We start from the raw sequence: 12,669 nt of genomic DNA, 5'->3' as shown, positions 1-12,669 counted from the left end.
ATTTTTGAGAATTTCCTTTTCAAATCACCAAAAAACCCGAATAAACCCCCAAATATTGACTTTGTTTTCTCAAAGATTTAGTAGCACTCTCTGACGTTTATCTCAACTCCCTCACTTATTTTTTTAGTTTCTCTCTGAATTTCAGCCTTTAATGATCAGTATTCTTTAATTTCATGCTTATTTCTGGATATCCAAGAGGCACAGAATTTACTTTCCCTCATCGGCAAAGTCGTGAGTATTTTTCTAAGGGATAGATTATAGTAGGATTCTGCTTTTTATTTTATGATGTGATAAGCTATTATTAGTAAAGACTATGCATCCTGTAATCTGAATTTTGAATATGACCTATTAGGAACTAAAAAGGAAAAGTAATATGGTGTATAGATTGAGTATTGGGCTTAGAGTAGGAAACTCTGAGTTCAAGTGCAAGCCCTGATCTTTCCTACCTCTGAACCTATAAACTGATCACAGTATCACACAATGCTGTTCAAAGCTACAACACGGTAGTCTCCTCCATGTATTGATTCTGAGAATTAAATTAAATGATGGGCTGAGCACAGTGGCTTACGCCTGTAATCCCAGCACTTCAGGAGGCTGAGGCAGGCAGATCATGAGGTCTGGAGATCAAGACCATGCTGGCCAACATGGAAACCCTGTCTCTACTAAAAATACAAAAATTAGCTGGGTATGGTGGTGTGTGCCTATAATCCCAGCTACTCGGGAGGCTGAGGCAGGAGAATTTCTTGAACCTGGGAGATGGAGGTTGCAGTGAGCTGAGATTGTGCCACTGCACTCCAACCTGGCTACAGAGTGAGACTCAGTCTCAAAAAAAAAAAAAAAATTAAATGATGTACGTTAAATTATCTGGCATGCTCACACCTAGGTACACGCTAAATATATTAATAGCTGTTGGGAATTCGTTCAATGGAGAGCTTCGTTGGAGCAATAAATAGATATTATTTGCTTTCTAGTTGTTCTGTTTTCAAACAGCACGTTCCTCCTCCTCAAGAAAACTGCTTAAAATTAAGTTAAAAAGACCTAACCCCTATCTATTTCCTAAAGCATCTTGTTTCAGGAAGTCATTTAATATTTACTGAAGGTTTACTATGTACCAGAAAGAGTTTATTATCTATTATCTCATTTGGTCCTTATCACAACCTAAAGAGAGAGACAGCATCATTATTCTCATGATGAAACTGAAACGCAGAGAATAAATCTAAGTACAAAGTTCCCAGCCAGAAAGGGGAGAACTGGCTAGGAAAATTCAAACCAGGGTGGTGTGGTGCTGAGACCAAGCTTTAAACCTCCGCACCAGGTTGCCTCCCTATAGTAGAAAAATTATCCAAACCAACACTCCCCTCTCACTGTGTAGAGGATGGCCTATGGATGGATTTTTTTTTTTTAATTGAAAGCGATAACCAGTGAAAAGGTTTAGATTTATTATCACTGCAGCATAAAGAATGAAGGAATCTCAGAGATCACTGCTGTCTTTAATCTCCTCTTGGAAGAAAAACCTTGGAAAAGGATAAATGAAAGCGAACTATGTCCAGCCTTGGGTGAGAAATAGTTTCCCACATCTGAGATGACTCACATCTTAACCCTTTTACTCCAGTTTCTCTCCTCGTACGTATCCTGTGATACACTGTCTGGAAGATGGCTCTGCAGTAAATACTGGACCAACGCACGGAGGCGTCGTCCATTTTAGAAGAGACATGCACTCTGCTTTTAAGTGGTCACTTTCCCCAAGCTTCCCATATTTCTTTTCCCCTAAGAATACATTGTCTACCATGAAGTTGGTCAGGAAGCAGACCCATTTTACACAATAAAAACAGCAGGTTGATTTTGTGGATTTTTGCTACACTGGCTACAAGCAATTGTTCCTAGGTATTCGGGACTCCTATGAAATCCTCCTGGTACTATGGCAGTGTTTACGTGACACCGGTTTTGTAAAGTGGCACATGCAGGGTTGATCCCTGCCTGATAATCAGGAGCTTGCTCTCTTGATTTTGTCTCATCAATATTGTTCATTTTGCCTCAGATACGTTTTTCTCCCTAAGATCATCTCCACAAACCCCAGTGCTGAGAAGAATGAATCCCAGTAAGACCTAATAAATCTGACAGAAAAATGTGGGGTTAGAGATCCGCACAGACCATGAGGACTGTCGCATTAAAGGCTCCTGGGGATTTTTTTTACGACTTTTTTTTTTCCTCCTTCTAATGCTTGGTTTCTTGCTTCCATAAATTGTGCAGGCTGGCTTTTCATTAACTCAGAGAGCTGAAATAATTCTTTGTAAAGAATTCTTTAGTCACACATGATTCAAAAGTTCACCAAGATCAAAGCCAGCCTGCTTTGTGGCGGGCCCAGCACCGTATATTTCATGTAAATGGTGTGGCTGGCTGCATTCTCAGCTAGAGTTTTGTTCCAATTTTACATCCCTTCTGCAGATAATGGGACCCTCTGATACCGTCCCCGGTATCAGACTGCTGCTGCTCTGTGCCCAATCCCATCTCCCTTAGAAGCCTGTACAGATGCTGTCTGTACGGGCCAGTGAAGTAATTCTGACATCCCTCTCAATATTATCTGAAATTTTATGAAGCATGGGAGTCATTCTTGGCCCTAGGGGGTCTAGGATGGTGGGGCGGAGAAAGTGGTGAGTGGAGTACAGAAATGCTTCATTGTTCAATTTTTCTCTGTCTCTTATTTTTCCTTCAGGAGGGTGGGACGTATTAAAGAGGCCCAAAGGTGAGATTAAAGTAAACCAAGAACAACAAGAACAGACAGTCTTCCTTCTTGGGGCTATTGCTCTCTTGTTCTAAGGCTGTCTTATGTCCTTACATTTTTCATTTAAGATATACGGGCCCAAGAGGAAATGATGTGTGAGAGACATGGGAGAAAGAGCTTGACAGTCAAGCTGTAACAATAACAGCTCTGGAATAATAGAGGGTCTTTCAAGGGGCCGGCCACTTCCATCACCCACCCAACCCCTCCCCAAGCATGGGCAGAAGTACAGAGCCATTAAGAGACGTGCCACACACACACAGGCGGAAGCAGAATAGAAAGGCATGAAGGAAAGTAAATTCTTCATGATGTAGAGAGGGAGAAGGCTGTCTGGCAGGTGTGCCCCAGAGGCTCTTGGTGACTGTTTACTCTGTGCCTGTTGGTCACTGTATTGATTGACTGATGGCCTTCTAAGTCAGTTTCAAGATGAAGCCATGGGATGCATGAGTACCTTGTCCCATGGGTGGTTGGCCATGGCTGGTTGGCCATGGCTGTGATGTCTGGGCTTGGAGGAGGCCCAGAGGTAGAGGACAAAGATGAGAAATGACTGAGAGGCAAGGGATGTACCTGAGACAAGGAGAGGGAGCACTCAAGGAGGAGAGGTGGGAAGTCTCCAGTTTTCTGCAAGTAACATGGGCATCACCACTAAGCACAGCTCGGGGTGTTGAGTGCAATTGGCAGTTCCGGTTCCATTTGGTAATCTGGGTAATTTCCCAAAGACTTCATCAGTCCAGGTAGCATGACCTTTCCATTCTACTACACAATTCAAACGCTAACAAAAACGTCAGATTCTAGTTCAGCCCTTCCTCCATCTTTCCTGACCTGGGACTGATTATGTAAAACCTTCCTGCCTTGGCTTTCCTATCTCCATTGTGCAGATATAGTAGTTACCTTAGCTTATTTCATCAGGATGTTAATGAATGCAATAATATAGGAAGTAATTCAAATTTGTAGAAAAATGCTGTGTTTGCCAACATGGTGGAAGTACTGACAATGAAATTTGATGAACAAAGACTGGTTTTCTGTTACTCTCAACATTAGCTCATACATCACAGAAGTTGCAAGTCAGCCTCCCCTCCCTTCTCTGTAAGGAGCAAAGTATATTTTCAAAAATGGAAGCATCTGGTTAAATATTAAATAGAAGACTCATTCTTCTGAGGTCTCGCATTGCCAGCACTTAGGTAGCAGTTAAGGCAGATGACCGTTGACTTTGACGGCCATGCATTTATGGTGATGTATAAATAATAACTGACAGCAACCCTGTGGCAATCTTTCCACCAGTCTTGCCCCTCTTTGCACTTTCTTCAGAGGTTTATGCACACACACACTTTGCCTGACCATCATAATAGCTATTGTCTTCTCCCCTCCCCATTTCTTTCAACAGATGTGTCCATTTTTAGTTAATGCAAAGGAAATGACAGCTTTTAAAGGTAGTCTTTCACAGTGGGAAAGAGCTGCATTAACTGTAAAAACCTTTTAGTTGCACAATTTTTATATTCAGACTCTCCTCCCTAGACATTGCTTCCCCATGTCTGCATTTCCCTTTAAGCTTTCTGGTTATTAGAAGGGATTGCTTTGGGGCTGCAAAGGAGGAGTTCACAGCAGCAGCAGCAACAGCTGAGAAACTTTAGCTCTAGGTTCCTTGGCCAGGGAATAGCAGCATTGAAAGCCTTTGACAAAGTAATATTTGTGTGTTCGAAAAACGTTTTATGGAAACGTTTGTTGTGCCAACCTGCGCTCAAAATGCTAATGGTATTTGCCTAGGCCATCAGCCAAATAAAAACGGATTCATACATATAAAGTAGAAGGACACTTGAAATAGTAACTTACACTTTCAGATTGTCTCAAAGAGTGATCAGCATGTGAGTTAACGAGACTGTGAGATCCACAGGACCACTGTGGGGAAAAGCTTCAGCCATGAACTGACCCCAAATGAATCCATCTAAGAGCAAAGCCTTGCGTGTTTGCAGTGTGGGAAAATCTCCTGTGACAGTTTTCAACTGGTGTCGCTGTGGAAGAATCCACACAGGGGCAATGATTCTCAGGTATTTGGAATGTAGAAAAAGCTTTCCAGGCAATGGAGAATGTCAGCTCAATGTGCCAACTCATTAGTAAGTGAGAAGACCCAAGGACGCAGTTCGTGTGGGAAAGATTCTGGAAGGCGGTTGATCACGCTGAACCCACCTGTCATGGAAGGCTTCACATATTAGCCAGCGGACACATCCCACAGGACATATTCAATGGAAAACATTACCATAAAGGCAAACCTCCTTTCCTGTCCCATGCCTTGATGCCCAAGTACTGAGAATGCACAGAGTGATTTGAGAATTCTAAAGCACACTCTAGAAATTTACAAATGTGGGAAAACCAGCCATTGGCCCAAGTTGTTCAACTGTCAGTTTCATCATGGCAGAAGCCTTGTCACCCATTGGAAAGAAATCCCCTACAAGGGTTACACCCCTGTTGGTATCCATACTTAGGACTAAGAAAGAGCCTTGTGATAGACAACTTTCTACTTTATCCTCCTCCCCATTTCTGAGCAAAATCTTCCATGTCCTCCAAAAATGCTCCCTGCAAAGGTGAGCAGAGGGCCTTTCCACATTGCAAACGCACACCTTGTTTTATATTAGGAAACTCTGCAATGTCTCCATGCTCCTCTGAGTGGAACTGAGAATTACTGAAAAGACAAGATCATTAGTGAAACATTTTGAGCATCAACTATGTGCCAGGTATTCTACCAGTTCTGGGGAATATGACAGTTTTCAAGACAGACAATGTCTGCATCTTTCTCTGTTAAGCAATCCATGTCAACAGTGAAGATAAACTCCATCAGAGCAACCTGCCAGCACCTGAATAGAAGATTTTGTTCTTGAGAATTTCCTACAAGTTCTACCAGCAATGAAATCTTCCCCCACCTAGTCAAATTTTCCTCTTCCCTCATGCCTAGACCAGTGGTTCTCAATGTTCACTGGCATTGGAATAACCTATGGAGGTTTAAAATCCATTGACGCTCATCTTCCTGAAATTTTGATGTAATTGGTCTGAGGTATGAGCTGGAATGGGGATTTTTAAAAACTCCCCAAGTGAATCCAATGAACACTCAATGTTAAGCGCCAAGACTAGACTCACATCATTTTCCCGGTGGCTGTTTCCAAATATCAGGCTGTAGCCCGTATAGCCCCTGGCAATGTATTCTCCATTCTGACCTGTGATGTGTCCTCTCACCTGGCTTCTGCCCAGCGTGTGGGTGCCCCATAAGTTTGCCAAATGAACTGGACTGAAACAAGATCTTCTAATACTAAGAGTGATCTAGTTTCTCTAGAAGACTGCAGATGTCAGAAAAACATTGTGGGTAGCTGTATCAGGTATCCATTGCTGCCATAGTGAGTTACTACCAATTTAGCAGCTGAAAATAATACCCATTTATTATCTTGCAGTTGTGTGGGTTAGAAGTGTGAATTGGTCTCACAAGCTAAAATCAAGGTGTGGGCAAGGCTGCACAAGGAGACGGGGCGCTTGCGGAAAATGTGCTTCCAGGTTCATTCAGGTGGTTGTAGGACTGAGGTCCCCGCTTCATTCCTGGCTGTTGATCAGGGTCATCGTCAGCTTCCAGAGGCCACCTGCATTATTTGAGTCATTGCCCCTTTTTTCTTTCTTCAAAGCCAGCAGTATGGGTTGAGTCTTTCTCATGTTCCAAATCTCTCTGACTTCCCGTTAGCTCGTCTGTCCTCTGCCTCTCTCTTCCACTACCTCCTTCTGGTTCCCTCTTTTGCCTTCCTCTTCTGCTTCTCAGGACCCAAGTGATTGCATAGGGTCCAACTGGATGATTCAGGATAATCTTCCTATTTTAAAATCAGCTGACCAGAAACCTTAATTTCGTCTGCAAAGTCCCTTCATAGCATCACCTAGATTTGTGTTGAATTGAATGACTGGGGGGTAAAAATCTTGGGGACATCTTTAGAATTCTGCCTACTACAGTGGTGATTTTTAGAGAGATCAGGGAACCCCTTTGTAGAAAGTAAGTTGCTAGAGGTCAGGGCTAGGGTCAACCGCAGTAGATGAATGTTTTGAAATTATTATTTTAGTCATGGGTGTAGATGTCTACAGATGACAGACCCTGTGGCTAATAGAGCAGATCTGGGGAGAATAGACTCATGTTTATCCTGGACTTTACAGTTTACAAACAGTTTTTTTAGAATTGGCTGAGATGTTTGAATACCAGGCTCTATGCAGCGGGCAGGCAGGGGATCTCAGGGATGCCTCAGGAATTGCTGAGGGGTGGGAAGTGTTTAAATACCAGAGGGTTAAACTGGCAGGCACACTCCTCCTCAGCCCTCAGTCTGCTTTGATGTGTTTTGGATAATGGACTCCAGTACAAAAGACTTCTGAGGATACATCAGAAAATCAATTTTTTTTGCTCTAGTGCAATCTAATTTTGACCCTCAAATACTACGCTCCAGCTTGATTATTTTTTAAAGACATCAGACATGGCACTGAACATGTTGGGATTTTCCCATAAATCATAGTATGTTACCATGAAGTGTATTCAGAATGATGTGCCTATGCTGAATGCAGCTGCAAAAGAATTTCCCACACATATAAGTAACTCTGTGTGTGTGTGTGTTTTGGGGAGCGGAAGGAGACCTCCTTAATATAAGCCTAAGTCCCATATAGGAGTCTACTTTGAAGAGGGTGAGACTCATTCGGATGGGTATACTTTTCTACCATATTTGTTAGAAAAAAAGTAACCTAATTTTTACCATCACGACTCGTATTTAGGTTTTGATAGATTTAATAACGGCCTTGAGATCACTGGAAAAAAAGACAAAGAGGAAATGGAAAATACTCTGGGTCCATGGCATGTTATCAATCAAAATATTAAAGTTGTACGTTGCTAAGCTTTCAGACTTTTCTCTTGCATTTGGTAAAGGATGGGTTTTCCTTCTGGCTGCAGAATTTACGGTATTATTGAGGCTAGCTGTTATTTCAGTGAGAACTCTACTGTCTATAAGAAAAGCATTAGCAGTGAGAAGTTAGTGAAGTAGTTGATTTGGGGGTATTTCCTAGAGAGAAAATAACACCTTTTTTCCCCTTGAAGTGTCTTTTCTTCCCTTGAAGTGTCCCTAGTGTGGTCTTGCTTTATTTGGGGGGCGGGCTGCTGGAGAAGGAGGGGTAACTTGATTGTGAGGGGATGTCAGGCCAGGGAAATGGATGGGAAAAGAGCTGGCTTAGGATGCTGCTTCTAGTCCCCCTCCCCTTGCCGAGCACACACAGACACATGCCCATTAGTGGTCAGTTTAGCTGCAATATTCACAGCACATTTGCTGGGGTTAAATTGATCACTCCACATGAGATAGAGTCAGCAAGGATGTGGTGCGGAGAGGCCAGGGGCTTGGGGGCTTCCGCTCTCACACATCTTCAAGCCCCATTTTGAAATGGTTTGAATTAATGACACTTATTCAGACAGACAAAGGAGGTAAATGGAAATATTAGACAAGGCTTTGCACCTACTTTGCTCAACATTTCCCGTTACCTTGAGTGCTGGAAACGCTCCACAGTCTTGTTCAGCCTGACCCAGGAGCCACATGAGCTCACACGCTGCTCACATACTGAAGACAAGGAGCCTATTAGTGGAGGTTCACTAGACCATTCTCGTGGACCTGAACCCCTGTCCTCCAGCATCAGGGCTGCCCTCTTTGGGGGTGCCAATCGTCTCACTGATTTTATCATTTTTGTGATATTTTGCTGGCAGTACATGGATTAAGGACACCACTGAAAAACTCATACCAGGTGGCATTTGAGGTTGCTGGCCAGATTGCCAAGCATCACCAAGCCAACAAAGCAAGGGCTAGCAGTCAGAGCTCGGCTTGAATCCTCACTTTGCCATTCACTATCTGTGTGACTTTCATCAAGCCACTTACACACTCTGAGTTCATCAGTCCCACAGGATCCTGTGATGCTTCACCAAGACAAGCTGTGTCAAACGCATGTAGGAGCATGTGCTCCCGAGTCCTTCTGCCTTTGTCCTCCTGCTCCACCTCTGCTTCCTTACCAGATAAGCTGGAGCACAGGTCGTGGGACCCTACAGGGAAGCAGAATCACTAGAGCTACTTGATCTGGCAGGACATGCTCATTTGCAGAGTTTGAACTTGACATTGATGGCCTGCAAAGCCATCCTTTAGACAAGCCTAGGAATTTGTTCCCAGGGAAGCAGCTGGCTTTGTTTTTTTTCCCCCCTCCGCTGGGCTGTGAAAAGCTATCCCATTTCACTCTTCTTCCGCAGGTAAGGGGCAGGAGTCCCCAGGGTAGGTAAGTGGGGAATAAAAGATGGCAGTACAGATTGAGTGGATGCAGGGCCTCTTTGTTTCATAGTCTGCTGTGTAAAGGGGGTGAATGGGAGGCAAAGGCCTGCCAATGAGTAGATGAATTTCGCCCTGTCTCCTCCTAGGACTTGCTGTGGGAAACTGCTCTGGCTTCCTGTGACACCTCTCTTGCCTATTTTGTGCACACTGGGGAGTAGAATACAGCATGATCACGAGTCGGATGGCCCAGATTCCTATCCAGGCCTCTTGTAGTTCTTGAGCAAGTTTCTCAACCACTCTGTGCTTAAGTTTTCACATCTGCTAAATTGAGGTAGTAACACAATACCTGCCTCAGTGTGGTTGCCGAGATTACATGAGAAGTATTTAACTTAGTAAGTATTCAGTATGTGTTGACGTTTTTTATTTGCTATTTATCTGTGACATCATGTCTCCTTAGATTCTAATTTATGCAATTAAAATGCATATAGTAGACTTTCTATGCAAATTGATAGTTTTGTAATATCAGCAGGTTATTGATTTGGCTCCAGCACCTATTGTCGGGACCGTGAATGAACGAATCTGCTACACCTTGGTTCCCCAAGACCTGCTCTGTTCATATGTCAGTTGAACCTTTGGCTGACTTTCCCAAGACTGAGCTATAAAACTCCTTTTACAGATTGAAAGATTTTTATTCTGAAAATATTATTTTCACTTTCCTTTCCACAGGGGGTTTACTCTTCCCTAATGGGCCAATCTGAGTTTTCTTTCAGATTCCATGTTTTTAGTGTAAAGTTCTAAGGGGAAAGGATATGGTCAGATGAAAGAGCACAGGCTGAGTTCTGGGTGTGTGTATGTTAGTGGAGGTTTTCAAATGCAAATATTTGATAAAAAATATGTGGTTTTGTTTATTTTATGTATATCTATATATTAGAAATGTTAACTTGAACTGAACCGTTTAACACGCTTAATCTGAGGCAGATGGAATGGTCAGTGAATTATTTTTGTAAACCACTTCTGTTGGCATTCAGAGCTTCCTTTCGTATTGATTCCATTCTGGCTGACCACTCGAGGTTCACCAAAATAAGCTGGTGCCAGACTCCACTTCAATGACATATGTGTTTGTTCCCCTGAAACACAACACAATTGCAGATTTCTCCAGCCCATACAACTGCTTTTGTAACTAATTAGACCAGACAGGGTGCTGCGGAGAAACCACGGACACAGCACTGCGTCCTGATGGATATTCATACGGGCTGGTCCTTTAACAAAGTGAACAATTGCCCAAATAATTATTTCCTGCTGTGGACTCCCTCTTTTTTAATGCTTTGTTTGTTAAATCCTATTTTCCTTCCTACTTTCCTGTTGACTGCAGCTAAATTGAATTTGGTCCAACCCGTCTCACACTGGGTCAGCAAAAAACCACTTCACTCTGTTAGGGGAAAGGAGTTAACCCTTTGAATACTCCCTTGGCAAAGGTAAATGAGGAATGAGATAGAAATGGAATATGTTATATCAGGATCATGACCATTTTTGGTGAAGAAAGTTTGTCACATTTCATGTTGCTACTCAGAATACAGAGTTATGGAAAGGCAGAGAAAAAGCATGCACAGGTGAGCAAAGTATCCCAAAGAAGAGGGTATCTTTGATCAAAGGCCTTCTCTAGAAATGTGGTGTACATTTCATGGGAAGGGCAGGTTGTCAACAAAGTTTAGGAAAACTAGAGTAATCACCCTTGGGTAGCAAAATTAATAGAGTGGCCTGAATTAAAAACGGGAGGGAAGGGCAGCTTTAATTCATATCACATCTTAAAGCAATTAGTGGTGGGAGTACACTTCTCATTTGTGGTTTTTCAGTGCTTGAAGACTTAGAGGTGTTGTGTTGCTGAGATCACATGGCTGGGTCTGTTCAGCGCACAAGATCCCTCGTTGTCAAACCCAGGAAAGAGAAACAGCTGTGAGAAATGTTCTGGCCAACATCAGCAAGTGTGAGTTTGTTGGGTGTGTTGTGGCTCCTGTCCTGTATTGTGTGAAAACTGTCCCCATCCGGTGAGAGTTTATGGGACTTGCTGTAAGCAGAGATGGTGTCAGAGGCTGTGTTTGGCTGTCAGTCCCAGCTGGCCCAGAAATGTAGCTGATGTTTCTGCAGGTGGAATGTCTTGGTCAAAGCATTTTCGTTTTTGATGGAGAGTCTCAAATTTCCCTCCTTAGGTATTGCATGAAGTTTTACTTCCACTTGCAATATATGAGGCTACCTGTTTCCCCTAGCCCACTCCACAAAAGCACATAATTACACTTTAACATTTTTGCCAATATGTATTTTTAAAATGGTCTCTCAGTTTTGTTTTAATGTGAATTTCTCTTATAAGTGAGGTAAACATCTGTTCATACGTTCCTGAGCCATATGTAATTTATTTATGAACTATATCATCATATCTTTTGCTAACTTTTCCACTGGATTTTTTTTCTCTGTGTTTACAAAAACTCTTTTAATATATCTTATACATATGTAAGGATATTAGTCCTTGGTTTATTGTGTAAGTTGCGCATTTTTCCCAATGTGTTGTCAAACTTTAGACATTGCTTATAGTGGTTTTTTGCTGTGCAAAGTTTTTTTAATCTCTAAAGTTTGTGTGGCAGAATTCATCTGTCCTTTTTTATGGCTTTTGGCTGTGAAGTCATAGTTACAAGAGCTTTCATTTTCTACTCTGAAGGTGAAGAAACGAATTTTCCTATATTTTCTATAAAAATGGCAAATGATAAAGGAAGATAAGAGAAGTAGAGGAAAAATTTTAAATCATAAAATCTGTTTGGTTCAACTGTATGCAAATAAATTTGACATTTAGATGAAATGGACAATTTTCCAGAAAAATATAACTTTCCAAAACTGACCCCAGAAAAGAAAGAAAATCCAAACCAATACATTATCACAGAAGAAACAGGGAAATTTTCAGAGCAATCTCCCACATAAGCATGAGGCCCAGATGATTTCACAGGGGAATTATACCACATATATAAAGAAAAAAAATCCCATCATGGAAAAAGCATTGCACATAGAAGAAGGAAAAGTTCCAATTTTTACAAAGAAAGTGCACTACGTTGATATCAAAACCCAGAAAGACTGCAAAATGGAGTTATCTTTTTTTTTTTTTTTTTTTTTTTTTTTTTTTTTTTTTAAATATAGAGTCTCACTCTGATACCCTGGTTGGATTGCAGTGGACCTCAGCTCACTGCAACCTCCGCCTCCCAGGTTCAAGTGATTCTCCTGCCTCAGCCTCTCAAGTAGCTGGGATTACAGGTGCGCACCACCACACCCAGCTAATTTTTGTATTGTTAGTAGAGGTGGAGTTTCACCATATTGGCCAGGATGGTCTCAATCTCCTGACCTCGTGATCCGCCTGCCTCGACCTCCCAAAGGGCTGGGATTCCCGGTGTGAGACACCATGCCCGGCTGCAGTTATCTTTCTTATAAATACTTATTTTAAAATCCTAAATTAAATATTAGAAAATATGATTCACAACACATTGAAACAATAATATATTATATCTAAGTAGGTATTCTAGGAATGCAAGATTGGTTCAATATTAAGAA

The sequence above is a fragment of the Chlorocebus sabaeus genome, chromosome 21 (assembly GCF_047675955.1).
Source record: "Chlorocebus sabaeus isolate Y175 chromosome 21, mChlSab1.0.hap1, whole genome shotgun sequence".
Taxonomy (NCBI): Eukaryota; Metazoa; Chordata; class Mammalia; order Primates; family Cercopithecidae; genus Chlorocebus; species Chlorocebus sabaeus.
This window is presented reverse-complemented; position numbering follows the sequence as displayed.